Source organism: Myxocyprinus asiaticus, chromosome 2 (assembly GCF_019703515.2).
Source record: "Myxocyprinus asiaticus isolate MX2 ecotype Aquarium Trade chromosome 2, UBuf_Myxa_2, whole genome shotgun sequence".
Lineage (NCBI taxonomy): Eukaryota > Metazoa > Chordata > Actinopteri > Cypriniformes > Catostomidae > Myxocyprinus > Myxocyprinus asiaticus.
This window is the reverse complement of record NC_059345.1, coordinates 39,323,588-39,339,340: the sequence shown is the minus strand read 5'-3', so window position 1 is coordinate 39,339,340 and position 15,753 is coordinate 39,323,588. Positions and strand designations below refer to the sequence as shown.

General features: G+C 42.4%; 1 pseudogene; it reads right to left on the bottom strand.

Annotated features, from left to right (window-relative positions):
• Positions 1-15,753, bottom strand: part of LOC127449759 (centrosomal protein of 89 kDa-like) — a 74,899-nt pseudogene that overhangs the window by 24,955 nt on the left and 34,191 nt on the right.

Genomic DNA, 15,753 nt, shown 5'->3' with positions numbered 1-15,753 from the left:
TGTTCTGAGGCTGTTTTCTATTAGGTTTTTTAAGTAAAAGCTAAAAGTGCCCTTTTCAAGTATTTTGAATGATTAAATTTAGAAAATGTAACAACAATAGGGGCAAATCTGATAAGCTTCAAAAAAAGGGTAACTTGAGGACTGTACCTTTTGAGTTTGTCTGTCACAGTGTTGTGTTGAACCAAGCTCATAGAGTTTTTTAAAGTCAAGCACACACTCTGAAACTTGGTCTTTAGGGCATGGTGCTCTTTACGCTCCACCTCTAGCTCCTTTTCCAGAGCCTACTTGTCTGACTCCAACAACATCTCCTGTTTCATGATCTTACATACTACACACAAAGATAGGCATATGAATGTATGCATATGAATAATAAGTAAGCAGTATTCAGCTTATTCAGACCCGCCACTTTTCCAATCTCTGCTCTTCCGAATTTTGTCATCTAACTTCCTGTTTGTATTGAAGCTACTGAAAAGAGTCGATCACAATGGATTACGTGTGGGAGAACATTAAGTATTTTTCACCAAGAATTGATGGTGTGTCTACAGCACCCTTCTACAATACTCATGAGGTGTATTTCTGTCTCTTTAAATGTTTGTTTTTTCCGACATCCGCAGAGGTAAATTGGACCTGGCAGATCACATTCAGATAGCTATGACACACAGCACGTTTTAATGATACAAGCGTTTAATTGTTATTCGTGCAATTCTGCTTAATTTTAAGGATTCAACATGTTAATAATTATCACATCCTCGGTCGGACAGCCTTCTCCTTCCTGTTATCTGTCAATGTGTTGGTCTCTGTTTTGTGTTTGAGTGCATGGCAAGATCTTGTGTATTAAGTACTCTTGTTTTAAAATCTCCCCGCTCTGCTTCCAGTTGTTATGACATCCCCTGAACACTTTTGAAAACTCTATAACCTGTAAATCAACTTAGCTAGCTAATTACACTTTGACATCAACACCATAGATATCTATATAGTGACCGCTAGAATGGAAGTTCCAAATCAAAATTTTCTCTTGCGCATAAGGTGAATATGCTGAATAAAGGCAGAGAGGAATATGCTGAAGTAGACACATGAATAGACAATACAGTGCATGAGTATAACCTACAACAGAAAAGAAAAATCCAATAACACAATTGTTTCTCCAAGACAGCAATGAGATTAAAATACATAAATTAGGCTTTTGCCTAAGTCTCTGGCTGATTTTTCTCCCTTGAAAATGACTGTAATAATTTAATGTGTTTCCTCTACAGTTTCAGAAGAGATCCCAACAATGTCACAAACTTTGCTCATATTTGCCAAGATACAAAAGTCTGGTAACAACTATGTGTCGCCTAACAACTATGTGTTAATATAATCAGAAACTGATCCAAAAAGACTGTCGAAAGATTATTAGCAAACAAATTACCAAATAAATGACAAGTTAACAAGGCTAGCTCGCTGCTTACCAGTTAACATTTACTACAAACATTTGAGCATAACATTATCTAGCTGCTGCATGTGCCACCGAGAAATATGACTTGTTCAATAGCAATGGGGCTTGCATTGCGGTTCCAAAATATAATAGATCATGAGTCAAAAACTCCACATCCCCTGAACATAGCACTTTCAGCTGCTAACGACTGATTTCAGGGCTGGTGGTGTACGTTCTAGGCAAAGGGAAAATATGAAAAAAGTTTTAAAATAATTATCCAGGACAAAACAAGATTTTCCAGGACATTTGAGATTTTCTTGCATTTTCCAGGTGTTTTCCAGGACTGGAAAATTAGTCATCAATTTTCCAGGTTTTCCAGGATGCGTGGGAACCCTGAAAATATAACTGAGAAATCCTTAAGTTTCCTAAGTTATAAACCTAACCTATAAGCAAGAAAATGTTCCTGTGAACACAAATACAGTAAGTATTAGAAGCATCTGGATCTGAAAGTACAACAGATATCTTGAGCAGTTTTGTGTTTTGATCAGTGGAGACTACAGATACTACCATCCTAGACCACTCAGAGCCAGACTAGACATTTGTATGACTTTTCAGCTAGTGTCTCACTAGCTGATTTTCTAAGCCACCTTCCATTGCTAGACTAAGCTTCATTTTTATCCCAGTTGATTCAAGTTGGCAAGTTATACTTCAACCTTGAGGCAAGAAGGCTAATTAGACCAAAACCCCAAAGCATTATAAAGCAAGTTTCTCCAACATTGAGGTGGTGTGTGCCATACCCTCCTGCGTGTGTCTGGTGTGGGCCTCCTTAGCTTTGGCATGCTGCAGTTCCAATTGCTCTGTGAACACTTGATTCTCCTCCAACACCAAGCGAGCTTGCTCCTGCAATTGCCACCTACACACAAACACACACCTGTTTCAATGTCTGAATGATACTGTCATTACAGTGAAGCTGGCAGCAGGGAAAGAGAAGAAAGGTCCTTCATTGATGAAGAAGATGAGCTGACTGAACAGCTAGCAATTAATATAGACAAAGACAAAAGCTGGAAGCTCTCTACGAAATACACAATAATTTCAGTTTGGTTGTTAATTACATAAATAACATTGCAATTCTGCATGCATAGCCACTGAATAACTTCCTAACACAAAGAGAGCTCTGAGTTTTCTTTGTGTCAGAAATTCAGATGCAAAAAAAAAAAAGTATGGCTGAGGGTGAGGTATATTCACGGCAAAAGAAAGTTTTCTCTTTTCATTTCCACACTGAAAAATTCATTAAACAAAAAGCAGAAAAACTTAGTTTCTTAACAACTGCTCTTTGCTCTCACACATACAAACACACAATGTGTATTATCACACTTAAATTATGTGTCTGACATGCAAGCATAGTTCCCATGGCAACACAGACCTAAAACAAGTTCTAAAAACAACCCGGAGGAGATATTAGAAAGCCAAAGGAGAGGGCGATAAAAATGTTTGTGTGGAGTTATTTTTTATGAATTAAATAAGAGAAAACATACAGTAAATTACATGTATCCTTACTCTACCTCATGAAGAAACATCCTCACACTGATTATCATGACTACACCCAGTCACGATTGCACAGGACCGGGGAGAGAGAGCTGGAAGCGTGAGGCATGCCTCCAGGACAAGATTACCTGTTTTTGTTATCACTTTCAAGACTATCTGAATCCAACTGGACATCCTTTTTCCTTTTTTTTCCTTCTAATTTTTGTTGTGAATCCCAGTCCTCTCAGGGGGATTTCAACTTAAGTCAATTGTGATTTCATTACCAGTTACAAAAAACAAAATGCATATGCAAACACATTTTTCACAAACACTCAAATTCACCATTCTTTGTTGCTGACAGTGCTGCTCTTGTTGACTTGAGCATTTTCCTGAATGACCTCCTCTGCACGTGCTCTCAAACACTGCAGCTCTTCCTGTAAGGAGAAGAAACAAAGGCAACCATCATTCTGCCACCCAACAAACTCCACCAACTCCTAAAATACCTTAAATTTCACCCAAAAAGTCAATATTTAATTATTCCAAACCTGTATGGCTTTCTTTCTTCCGTGGAATACAAAAAGGAGATGTTAGAGAGAATGTTGGCCTCAGTAACCATTCAATTTAATTGCATCTTTTTTCGATACAATGAAAGTGACTGGTGTCTAATACTAACATTTTCCCTCTCTGATTTTGTTTTCTGTAGAGGAAAAAAAATCTTCTATTCCACCATTAGGCAGGACGTTATTGTTGCAAAACAGTGTAGTTCTGTGCTGATCTGGGCCAGTTTGCATGATAACAGTTTGTTTTTCCACTGTGGTGCTTGAATGTATGTAACAAATTTGTCAGTTGGCAACAGCGTGAGAGGTAAACATTGGAGCGAGTGCACTATGGAGGATGATCACATATTGCTGCTTTTCCCCTTGGTTTATACTCTGCTAAAGCACATGAAAAACATGTCCTATGTCGTAAAAAGAAATGCAAAGAGAAAAAGGCAGACACGAACACAGAAAAGTAAAAGTTCGCAGGCTAGTTAAAAAAAAATGTATTGGCAAAATATTATATGTAGCAATTAAGATGGTAAGGAGGAAGCTAGGTCCGGCTTGACAAACACATAGTCATTTAATGACACTTTTCAGTGTATAAAGAAACAAAAACACGCACTGATTTTCAGCCAGCTAGGTCAAATCATAAAACACACACAAGAACGCGAACAAGCTTCATGCATCTCTCTCCCGTCTGCCGCTGTCTCTTCTCCTTAAATACTCCTGCCTCCTCTCACTGGAACGCATGGCCGGTGTGGCACGCAGGTGGAAGTCATGCCCAGATGGCGCTCGGCTCCGCCCTGCGCACCACATACCCCCATCGCCAAAACATCGACAGGTCACACCGGTCTCCGGATCCAACCTGTGCGTGCCTGGGAGGGGGAACAGGGCAAAAGAGAGGAGAAAGGGAAGAGAGGGGGCGGGAATAACAAAAGGGAGAGACAAAGCAGAGAGGGGAGAGAGAGGCGAGAGGAGCTCGCCGGCCCCAGTTACGCCGTCGAGTGGTTCTCGGCCCCGCTGTCCTGCTTTCATCCGCGATGCCGCGTGACGGTGCTGGACCCCTTAGCCGTTCCTTCCGGTTGCTGGTTGACGCGGGGCTCCAGCATCACCGGATCGAGCACTCCCTCGCCGTCGTGACCCCCAGTCAACGGCGAGGACTCCTTGGAAGGCGCATCCTTCCTCCATCCCAGGTTTTGGCACCAGTGTAGCAATTAAGACTGTAAGGAGGAAGCTGGGACCGGCTTGATAAACACATAGACATTTAATTACTCTTTTCAGTGTATCAAGAAACAAAAACACACTTTTCAGCCAGCTACATCAAATCATAAAACACACACAAGAACGCAGACAAGCTTCGTGCATCTCTCTCCCGTCTGCCGGTGTGGCGCGAAGTTGGAAATCATTCGCCACTTATCTTCCCAGCCTCGCTCTGCCCAGACGCCGCTCGGCTCCACCCTGCTCACAACATTATACAAGTAATATAATGATATATTATATAAGTTTTAATAAGCTAGCTAGCGTAATTTACCTCCCTGAAGAAAAAGGCATGTAGAAAATTATGTACTATACTAGTTAAACCATCATAATAAAATTGTGAAGATACACCAAAAATACACTTTTTAAAAAATTAAATTTTATTAACCCCACCATAGCGAACTTTGCCAGTTGCCTAGAAATAAATGAGTTAACTTGGCATTGGCCACGTACTAAAGCCATTTCACCAGCATGGTTGAGCATGGTTAAGCATATTTAGCCAATCATGCTGAGAAATCCAGGCAGAGAATGGTTTGGGATCGTGCCGTGCCTAACCGTGCTCAAGTGGAAATGCTACTGGAACCACTCCTCACCGTGTTCAAAACCCTTTGGCCTGATGGTGGAAAAGTGGATAAAGTCATAGAGGTTGGAACAATTTCAGGGTGAGTACATGATGATAGAATTTTCATTTTAGGGTGAACCATTCCTTTAAGGATGATTATTGGTATGCATGAGTGCAGGTTAACCGTGCTCCAGTGAATCTTTAAGTGTATTAATCTCAGCTAGAAATCATCTGAAACTTCAGAACCAGAGCAAAGAGTCACCTCAGTTCTCATCAAACAGCTGATAAGTAAGCTCTCAAAATAACACCTTGAAGAATGAAGCTCTCTTAAGTGATGTTTGGTCTATCTTTCAGAAATTATCTTTCAGATGGATGGATGGATGGATGTGGCTAATCTCATTGGTTCTTTCATCTGTCTTTTATCTATAATAAACACCAGAATTTAACACTCAATACATATATGCAATGGATTAGTTCATACTATATACAACCTGGGGATTAATCACATCGAAACCACAAAAGACTGATGAATTTCCACCTTTTCCGTATTTGCTTTCTCTTGTATTCCCGAAATAGTTATAAATGTCACATATGTATAAGTCTGCTATTGTCATTTAATACACATATTCAAATGCTCACAAGAAGAATAATTCTTACACATAGAAACAAATATATATAAGGAGGAAATTATTTTAACTTTCCTATTCTCACACACTAACTCACCTCACAGGACTTGAGGAGTTTCTCTCTGGCATTCAGCTGATCCTCATAGGCCAGCAGAAGGGGTGATAGATATTTAATATTCAGCTAAAGGCAATAAAGAGTACAACCATAGCCTTAATCAAAGACAATGAAACCAAAACATGCCTTTCTACAACATCAAGCTGACCAGGGCTGTGGAATAATTTGATAAGAGTTGGCTATACTGTGAGTGCTTTCATTTTTTAATTAAATAATTACATGCACTGCCTTCATAACAAACATGGGACTGCATCAGTTAAGGATGAGCAATCATTTAAAAGCATTAGCAAAAACTAAGTCTAAGAGACCACATGGACAGTTAGGAACAACATGAAACAAACAGACAACTATGAAAAATTAAAACATACTCACCAGCCAAGGAGGTGCAAGTCCTTTCATTGGCAGCCCTTTAAGTGGAGAACTCTAGGAAATTCAGGACACAAAATGTATATGAGTCTATGCATTATCTGAGTTTCTTTATTCATTTTGAAATTGGGACATGACAAAAGATCTGAAAGTCCTGTAATTACACAGAGATGTAATTACAGCCCAGCGCCAGTTCTTAGACTGGCAGCTGAGTGAAGTAAAAGGATGACACAGACTAAAAGTAAAGAAAGAGAAGAAGGCAATATACCATAAATGAGTTGCACAGTATGTGGTCACTAAGATTAGCTGTAATATTGGATTTAAATCTGTGATATAAGGGGATAGAATTTGACAGCAGTGTGATAGTGTGTTTAGATGAGCATGTGTATATGTGTGCTTAAAAGCAATAAGAGATGAGTCTATTACAGAGACCGAAGCATGAGGGTAATTCAGAACTCAAAAGTGATATGAGCCAAAGAGACACAAATAAACACATACAAACAGCTCAGAGCTGATGCAGCTCAGAGGCAGGTTAAAGACAAGCTGCCATTGTGAGTTGAGACACATTATTTTGTGAGCAGGACATGGTCTGTAACCTTCTCTCTCCTTCCTACACATCTACGTGTGTGTGTTTATATCAAAATTAAGTTAATTAGGATCATTATAGACTAACCTTGGGCATTTTTACATGTGACATAGCACATTATTTAGTCCCTGTATGAAGCTATTTTCATCATGGTCCCCACAATAATAGTAACACTTGACACATACACACACACACACACGTTTGTTTTCCTGTCACAGTGAGGCATTTTCATTAACTTCTATTCTGGGTTAAGGATAAGCTATTTTCTACTTCCTACGCCTATCCTTACCCCTAAACCTAACTCTCACAAAAACCTTATTGTATTTTCACATTTTCATTAGGGCATTATTTAGAATGTTTATTAAGCCATTTTCCTCGTGGGGATGTTGGCTGGTGCCCACAATATAGGTGCTTGCAGGTTTACTATCCATGCGAGGACATTTCTCCCCACAATGTAGGAAAAACCAACACAAGGTTTAGGGATTTTCCATTTTCTTCTATTGTTTTTATAATGAGATAATTATAAGCTAAGTTATCCTAACCCTACCTCTACCCCTAAACATCACAGAAACATTTGTGATTTTTAAATTAATTACGTATATAAAACTGTTCCCTTTCAATTTCGGTCACTTACATCGCGTCGCTGACGCTTCTGGGAAAAATTCCTTTTCTCCGATTTCTGAACTCCTATTGGATCACGCCAATTCAGATGCAACTGAATTGAGCCAATGGCGTTCACATCCGCTCAGCCAATGCCACTGAGCGTGCGGCGCTCAGCTTTCTATATAAGCGGGTGGCATAACAACGCCATCAGTCAGAATTTATCTCCTTCACTCCTGGATTTCACCGTTGAGTCACACTTATCTGCAGTGGACGGCGCTTCCCTTCCTGAAGACGACCACTCCCCTGCCGTGCTCTGGTGAGCTAAAAGAGTTTAATATTTCCACGCTTGCGCTGACTGGACCATCTTTTTCAAGATGCCATTGCATAAGTGCAGATGTGGGAAACCTGTTCCCACATCTGACGGCCACAAGAGCTGTGTGTTCTATCTGGGCTGCGCCCACGCAGAAGCAGCGCTGGTGGAGTCTGAATGCCCACACTGCGAGGCAATGTGCCTCAAAACGCTCTGCGCTCGGATAGCACTATTTAAGTGCAATGACCCATCCGCTCTCACTCTGTTGCCTCTCCCGAGGACCTGGGGAACGACAATGCTCAATGCAAGGATATGGAGTAAACGGATTGTGAGGCTGTACCGCCAGTTCAAGTCCCGCATGCACCCACATCCCCACACTCTTCTTCCCCCGTCCTGTTCACTAAAAGTGTTCGCCTGCCCGGCGGCACTTCTGCCCTCGTGCAGTTCGGCAGCAGTGAACGTGGAGAAGAGGACCATGACGACGGCGTATCTCTCACGGCTTCAGACACTGTCAGCTCGTCTGCGTCATTAGAGGACGCTGCTTCTCCCCACCTAAAAGGCGGAGACCATTCTTCGACGGCGGATGCGGAGCTTGTCCGCATTCTCACTAAGGCTATAGACGAGCTGGAGCTCGAATGGTCACCTCCGTTAGAACCAACTCATTCTCGGCTGGACGAGTGGTTTTTGCCGGGTCGCCAAATTAAGACCACCCTGCATTGACCTGGCCCATTTTTCCCCGAAGTCCACGCTGAACTCTCCAAATTGTGGAGTTCACCATACTCGGCGAGGCTGCACCTCTCCAATATAGCAGCTTTTACATCCGTTGACCGCGGAGACCAAATGGTATATGGCTCGCTTCCCCCCCGTTGAACAGGCGGTAGCAGCCCACTTATGTCGCTTGACTCAAGCTGGCTTGAGATCCTGCCCACTGGCCGAACCAACCGTGGTTTCCAGAAATAGTGGAGCTCCTTTATGCGCATCCGTGGGAAATCCCACTAAGACGAGACCTTCTTTCTCAGGCTCGCGGCTCGATTTGGCATCCGCGGCCAGAGTTATGGAACCTACATGTGTGGCCGTTGAGCGGGTCACATCGGATGACGAAGACCTCTCACAGGCAATAAAGAATACAATTTTGCACGCTAGAGCCCCATCTACGAGACAGCTCTATGCCAACAAATGGAATGTCTTTGTGAAATGGTGCAAAACGCGACGTGATGATCCCATTAATTGCCCTATTTCTGTCATTTTGGAATTTTTACAGGAGCGCTTAGACGCAGGTCTTACTCCATCTACGCTAAAAGTATATGTAGCCGCTATTTCTGCAAATCATGCAGCTGTAGGGGGCATGCCAGTAGGCAGACACTGTTTCGTGATCAGTTTTCTAAGAGGCATGAGGCGACTGAATCCTCCCCACCCAGCTACAGTCCCTACATAGGACCTGGCCTTGGTGCTGAACGTGCTGACTAAAGCCCCCTTTGAACCGATTGAGACTATTGATCTGTGCTCTCTTTCCTTTAAAACAGCTCTCTTACATGCCCTGGCATCCGTTAAGAGGGTGAATGATCTGCAGGCATTCTCAACGCACAGCTCCTGTTTGGAATTCGGTCCGAGCGAATCTAGAGCCACGCTGAGACCGAAAAAAGGTTATATTCCCAAAGTGCTCTCTACCCCCTTTAAGGCACAGGTAGTCACTTTACAAGCCTTTTATCCCTCTCCCTTCCAGTCAGAAGAGCAACGCTCCCTCCATACGCTCTGTCCAGTCAGAGCACTACACACCTATGTGTCCCGCACGAGCCAGTTCAGACAAACGGACCAGCTTTTTGTCTGTTTCAGAGGTCGCTTGAGAGGCATGCCAGTCTCAAAGCAGAGACTGTCACATTGGATTTTCGACGCTATAACACTGGCGTACAAATCTCAGGGAAACCTATGCCCTATTGGCATTAAGGCCCACTCAATGAGAGGTATGGCTGCCTCTTGAGCATGGGAAAATGGTGTTTCCATACAAGAAATCTGCCTGGTGGCGGGTTGGGCTTTGCCCAGCACCTTCACATGATTTTACAACCTAGACGTGCATTCGGTGGCTTCACAGATATTGTTTGTGCAGCAGCATTAATTCATTGTGTTCTAAGGTCCGCTTCGAGAACTCGATGAATTCACTTCATTCCCGCTTGTGCAACAATGCAAGACTCTGCCCTTCATGTTAAGCACCGTCATATTTCGTTTATACTGCCTAATTACATTACATGCAGTATGTCTTATGTCTCGGCTGTGCTTTAGACATAATATAAAGCGGTGCCACACTCAGGCCATACCACTTGAATATATATTTACTGTTTCCCACACAAATACATTAATATACTTGTGTCTCGGTCAAGCCTTAGACACTCATTCTCTATTCTTCGATGTAAGTGACCAAAATCGAAAGAGAATGTCTCCGGTTACGTATTTAACCTCGGTTCCCTGAGATGTAGGGAACGAGACATCGCGTAGCTAGCCGAGCTACCGGACGTCACTATCAGGCGGCTCAGCTGCCGCTTTCAGTCGATAAATTCTGACTGATGGCATTATGCCGCCCGCTTATATAGAAATGAAGGAGGTCATTAAAGGGGTCATGACATGCCTTTTTTATTATTTTAATGTTCCTTGAGGTTCACTTATAATATAAGTAAAGTTTTTTACACAAAAAACAGTCATATATTTGTAAAACATAATCATTTTCCACCCTAAATCTGTCACAAATGCTCTGTTTAGGTGCTGCTTCTCCTTTAAGACTTGACAGTAAACACCCACTGTTATGATTGGCTCTCTGCTCTTGACTGACATGCTCTCTCTACTTGCCATCTCACTGCTCAATGCCACTGAGCGAGCAACGGAAGTGATTAAGGTGAAGTAGGAGTTGATGTGTTGTTGTGGAGGTGGTAAGATGCAAATGTCTACCACAATGTGACATCACAATGTGGAGGCAGTAGAGAATGAGGAAGTTTTGAGTTCTGAAATTTGAAGTAGGTTTTCATAGTTCAATTACCTCTTAAGATCAAGGTAAATTTGATTCCACAAGTCAAGACCCCTTTAAAGGTGAAGTATGTCACTTTTTTAATGTCAAAATACATTCTACTATCCCAGTTTATTGTTCATTGACAACTATATGTAAGCCATTCATGGATTTACCTCCCCCAAAAGTATAAACACTGAGCCTATCAGTCACTATAAAAAAAAAATTGTTTATATTTTGAGCAGGCCACTCAGCTCTGACCATCCCTTTCTAGCTCAACCTATAGTGTAAGTTTGGGGCATGACTACTGAGTGAACATTGCCATCACATTTACTAGGTGGAGTACACACCACTATCGATAAGATTGTTCTGGCAAACTGGAGCGCCAATAACAAGATAGCCCCGCAAGTCGCTAATACACTGCCGCCTTCCCCGTCAACAACAGCGATCTCGTCTAGGGCGTTTACTAGTTACCAGAACAACCATCCAACCTCATGTGCTGGATCCCCCACATACTCAGATGCTGTTTAATCCGGCGATGTCATCGGACGACCTGATTCCTCTGCCACGCTTTCTATTCGGTGTGTATGTTATAGTGGTCTTGTCCATTACAACATTAAATGTTTATCAACTTTTATTTAGTATGGCCTTGTAACAGTTAAAGGTCAGGCAAGGTGGAGGCGGAAACCGGACGAACCGCGGAACCGGTCACCACCAGTGGACGGCTGCGGCTGCTCTTTTGAGCAGATGGCAGTGGCGAGGACTCCATGACAGCGCATCCCTCCTCCCTCCCGGGTTTCAGCACCAATGTAACAGTTAAAGGTCGGGCAAGGAGGAGGTGGGAACTGGACGAACTATCAAAGTAATATTTAATAAAAACTAGAACAAAAAGACACAATCATAAACACACACACACGGCAGCTGCATGTGGTTCTCTCTCTCTCGAACTGTCACATCCGGCTTGTCTTTATCCCTCTCCTCTGCTGATTAGGCTGATTGGGGGCCAGGTGTGCGCACTCACGGCCCGGCCCCACCCTCCTCCTCTTCACAGGCCTATTTGTTTATAGAGAATCAGAGTGCGAAAGGGCGTGACGTGAGTCTAAGTGGTGTCGGCTAAGGTTGTTTTATTCAGTTTTATTCTGCAATTCCGTTTGGTGCCACCAGTAGCGCAGAAATTACACACTTCACCTTCAAATGTATTATGTAGAAATCTGTTTTTTTATAAACATGCCAATTCTAAAAGATGCTTGAACATTGCTGAGTCCCAAGAGTTAATGACTCATTTACATTGCACCTCCCATGCACGCTCCTTCTTGCAGCCTACTCCATTAACAGAGCGAGACACATTAAGTGTTATACTGATCCACTTAAGGCTGGAGAGCGATGCAATCGACAGTACTGTAAAAAAAAAAAAAAAAAACACACAAAAAACAGACACTAATGGATAGTGTGTGTGTGTGAGACACAAAGCCTTGTTTCAGAAGCACAGCATGTATCTCTGTCTTTCTTAAATAAAGCTCATGTGATAACCTCAAAAAAGGTAATCCATTACAAATTACTTTGATATTAAATTACTTTTTTAAAACCCCTACTAACACTTTTCACAGAAAAGTGTTTGCTTTTCCGTTCAACAAATTCAACATAATGTCTATATTTCCTCCTCCACATCATAGGGCACAAGCCTTTCAGGTCTCACATAAGTGCAAATAGAATTATGTACAGTATGAGCATAATTCATGTTTTAAACATATTCCATGTATATAATATTAATTTAGCAATATATCTAACCCAAGTAATGTAATTTTAATTTAACTAAAAGTCAGTAACATTAATCTGATTACAAGAATGTTAACTATAATCCGTTACATTACTTTTTGACTAAAATTCATTAGATTACAGTAACTAATTACTTTTTAATAACAATATACCCAACACTTGTGTTAACGGACCAAATTTCCTAATATAATTAAACCCTGATGAGATGGAGGGAGAAAGAGCAGAGGAGAGAGAGAAAGAGAGAGAAAAAAGACAAAGGAAGAAAGAATGAGATCCAAGCTATTGACCTGAAACAAAAGTTACAGTGTGTATTTAGCATATACCAGTGCTCAAAATAAAGTCATTTTTCTAGCAACAAGTGTTTAAGAGTAACGGACAGTCAAATGTTCAATCACACTAAATTAACAAAACTGATATGGCCATTTTTAAATGAAGACTATTAACCTAAACCTCCTGAGACATGAAAATGGGAATAGGAATATTTAAAAATACACCAGAAATGTGATCAGATGATCTCTAATTTATTACAGTGTGGGCTTATTAGCCTTAAGCTCATCTTTAAATGAGAAGCATGTCAGGCATCTGAATATTGTATCGATGATTAAAATGTAGTATCTGAGCAACCATGAGAATTATTGTCTATCGAGAGAGTCAGGCAGCCTCAAAGTCCAGACAGCCCTCATTAATATAAAATAAGCTCAATCTGTCCCTTCCTCTTTAATAAAAGGAAACCACTGGGATGAATATCTAATATTTGATCCTCCAAAGATGGACGGCACAGAGGTCACAGTGCTTTCAGACTGTCAAACTCTTCTGAAGCTCGTTAAAGAAGCTCAGTTAAGCAATTCTTTTGTGTGCTTTCCCACTTAATATTTACTGCATTAAAGCACTTAAACGTCTTGGTTACTGATGTAACCTCTGTTCCCTGATGGAGGGAATGAGACGTTGTGTCGATGTAGTAACACTAGGGGTTCGATCTTGAGAGCCCCAATCACCTTTGCTTAAAATAGAAAAGGCCAATGAGAATTGGCGAGTGGAATTAGCATGCCACTCTCTGCCCCCGGACATACGGGTACAAAAGGAGAAGGCATGCACCACTCATTCAGATTTATGCTGAGGAGCCGATAGAGAGTCCCGGCCATGTCAGTGGCCGGTTCAGCGCCGCAGCAGGAGGGACACAACGTCTCGTTCCCTCCATCAGGGAACAGAGGTTACATCAGTAACCAAGACGTTCCCTGTCTTGGAACGTCTTGATGTCACTCACTCGATGTTGTGTCGATGTAGTGACACTAGGGGTTCCTATAGGAAATGCCACAGGTGCTGAACCATGTCATGAGGTACGGAAGAGTGGACACGGGCAAGCTGCTGCGTGCCTTGCAGCGAGTGCTCAGCCACGTCGTGACCTTCCAGCGAGTTAGGTAAGGCGTCTCCCTAGTCCCGTAAAGGGGGGGAGGAGGCACTTACCCAAGTAGGTTACCAGCGGTGCCTTTCCTCCCTTCCAAGGCCTGTAAGTTCTCTTCCTCATTAATGACGAAGGGTTACAAGGCCGCAGGTCAAGCCGCTTCCGCCCTGCACACCATGGCCATCCTGCAGGTCCACCAGGCCAAGGCGCTGAAAGATCTGTTCGAGGGTAGAACCGACCCAGGGCTGATGCAGGAACTGCGTACTGTGACCGACCTCGCCTTACAGGCGACGAAAGTCACGGCGTGTGCCCTGGGCCGGACGATGTCCACTCTTGTGGTCCAAGAGCGGCACCTGTGGCTCAACCTTGTGGAGATGTGTGATGCTGAGAAAGTCTGCTTTCTCGATGCGGCCATCTCCCGAGGGGGGCTTTTTGGCAACACCATCGAGGATTCGGCCATCAGTTCTTGACGGAGAGGAAAGGACATCTTTAAAAAGATGCCAAGCGTTTGTGCGAGCTCTTTTAGAAGGAAATATACTCTTTTGAATATACTCTTGTAGCACCCGCGGACTCACCGAAGCGCCCAGGGGAAGCACAACACTCGACCATGTGAGGGTGACCGCTGATATGCGCTGTAAAATCCAGCAGCGTAAGCGAAAAGTGAGAGGACGAACACAATACATGCATTCGGCTCCGAAGAAAAAATCTGAATGAGTGGTGCATGCCTTCTCCTTTTATACCCATATGTCAGGGGGCAGAGAGTGGCATGCAAATTCCACTGGCCAATTTTCATTGGCCTTTTCTATTTTACGCAAAGGTGATTGGGGCTCTCAAGATCGAACCCCTAGTGTCACAACATCGACACAACGTCGAGTGAGTGACAGACAGGGAACTTATGACAACTCAGCTTTTGGTTACAGCAGTGCCTGGGGCTCTTTCCTACATTACAACTCCTACATGCAAATCCCAGCACATTGAAACAACATTTAGTTGTCACCAAAGCTCAGAATGTATAGTTTACAAGAGATATGGTTGAAAAAATGTCTATGAAATTTGTAGCTGTGTATATTTTCAAGGCTAGTAGATACTAATGCATTCAGAAGGCAAGGCAAGGCCAAGCTACGCATCAAGGTAAAACAGAGATACTGTCTGATTCCACACGCATGCACATCAGATCTCAACCTCTCGCTGGTTAATGCTCCTTTGAAATTATAATATAAGTAAACTATCATCTCTGCATTATACCGGCAGTGAGAGATGAAAGGGAGAGTTGCATATTATTACTATGGCTTCAGCTAATCACACCCCGCAAGACTGAAAGGAAACGGTGTTAGATAAACTACTCAAATGAGAGCTGATTTCTTTTTTTCTTATATTATGAGGAAAAATGAACCACACTTTGCACCATCCCTCCACTATCAGCTGCTGCAGATATACTTGCAATTAGCTTCAGTTATCGCACAGCACCAATCTCTCGCAATAACGCAAAGGGTCATGCAAGCAAAACTGGAGATAATGTCCCATTCTTAAACTCAAACATTTCTGATTTTAGAGAGGCACTTCTAGAATTTTAGTTAAGATGAGATGCACTCATTTGCCCACAGTAAGTTAATTTGGTAATCCTTCATGTGAAGTGTAATAAAAACTTTGCACATAAGCGCATTAGTAGCTTTTCCCTTGA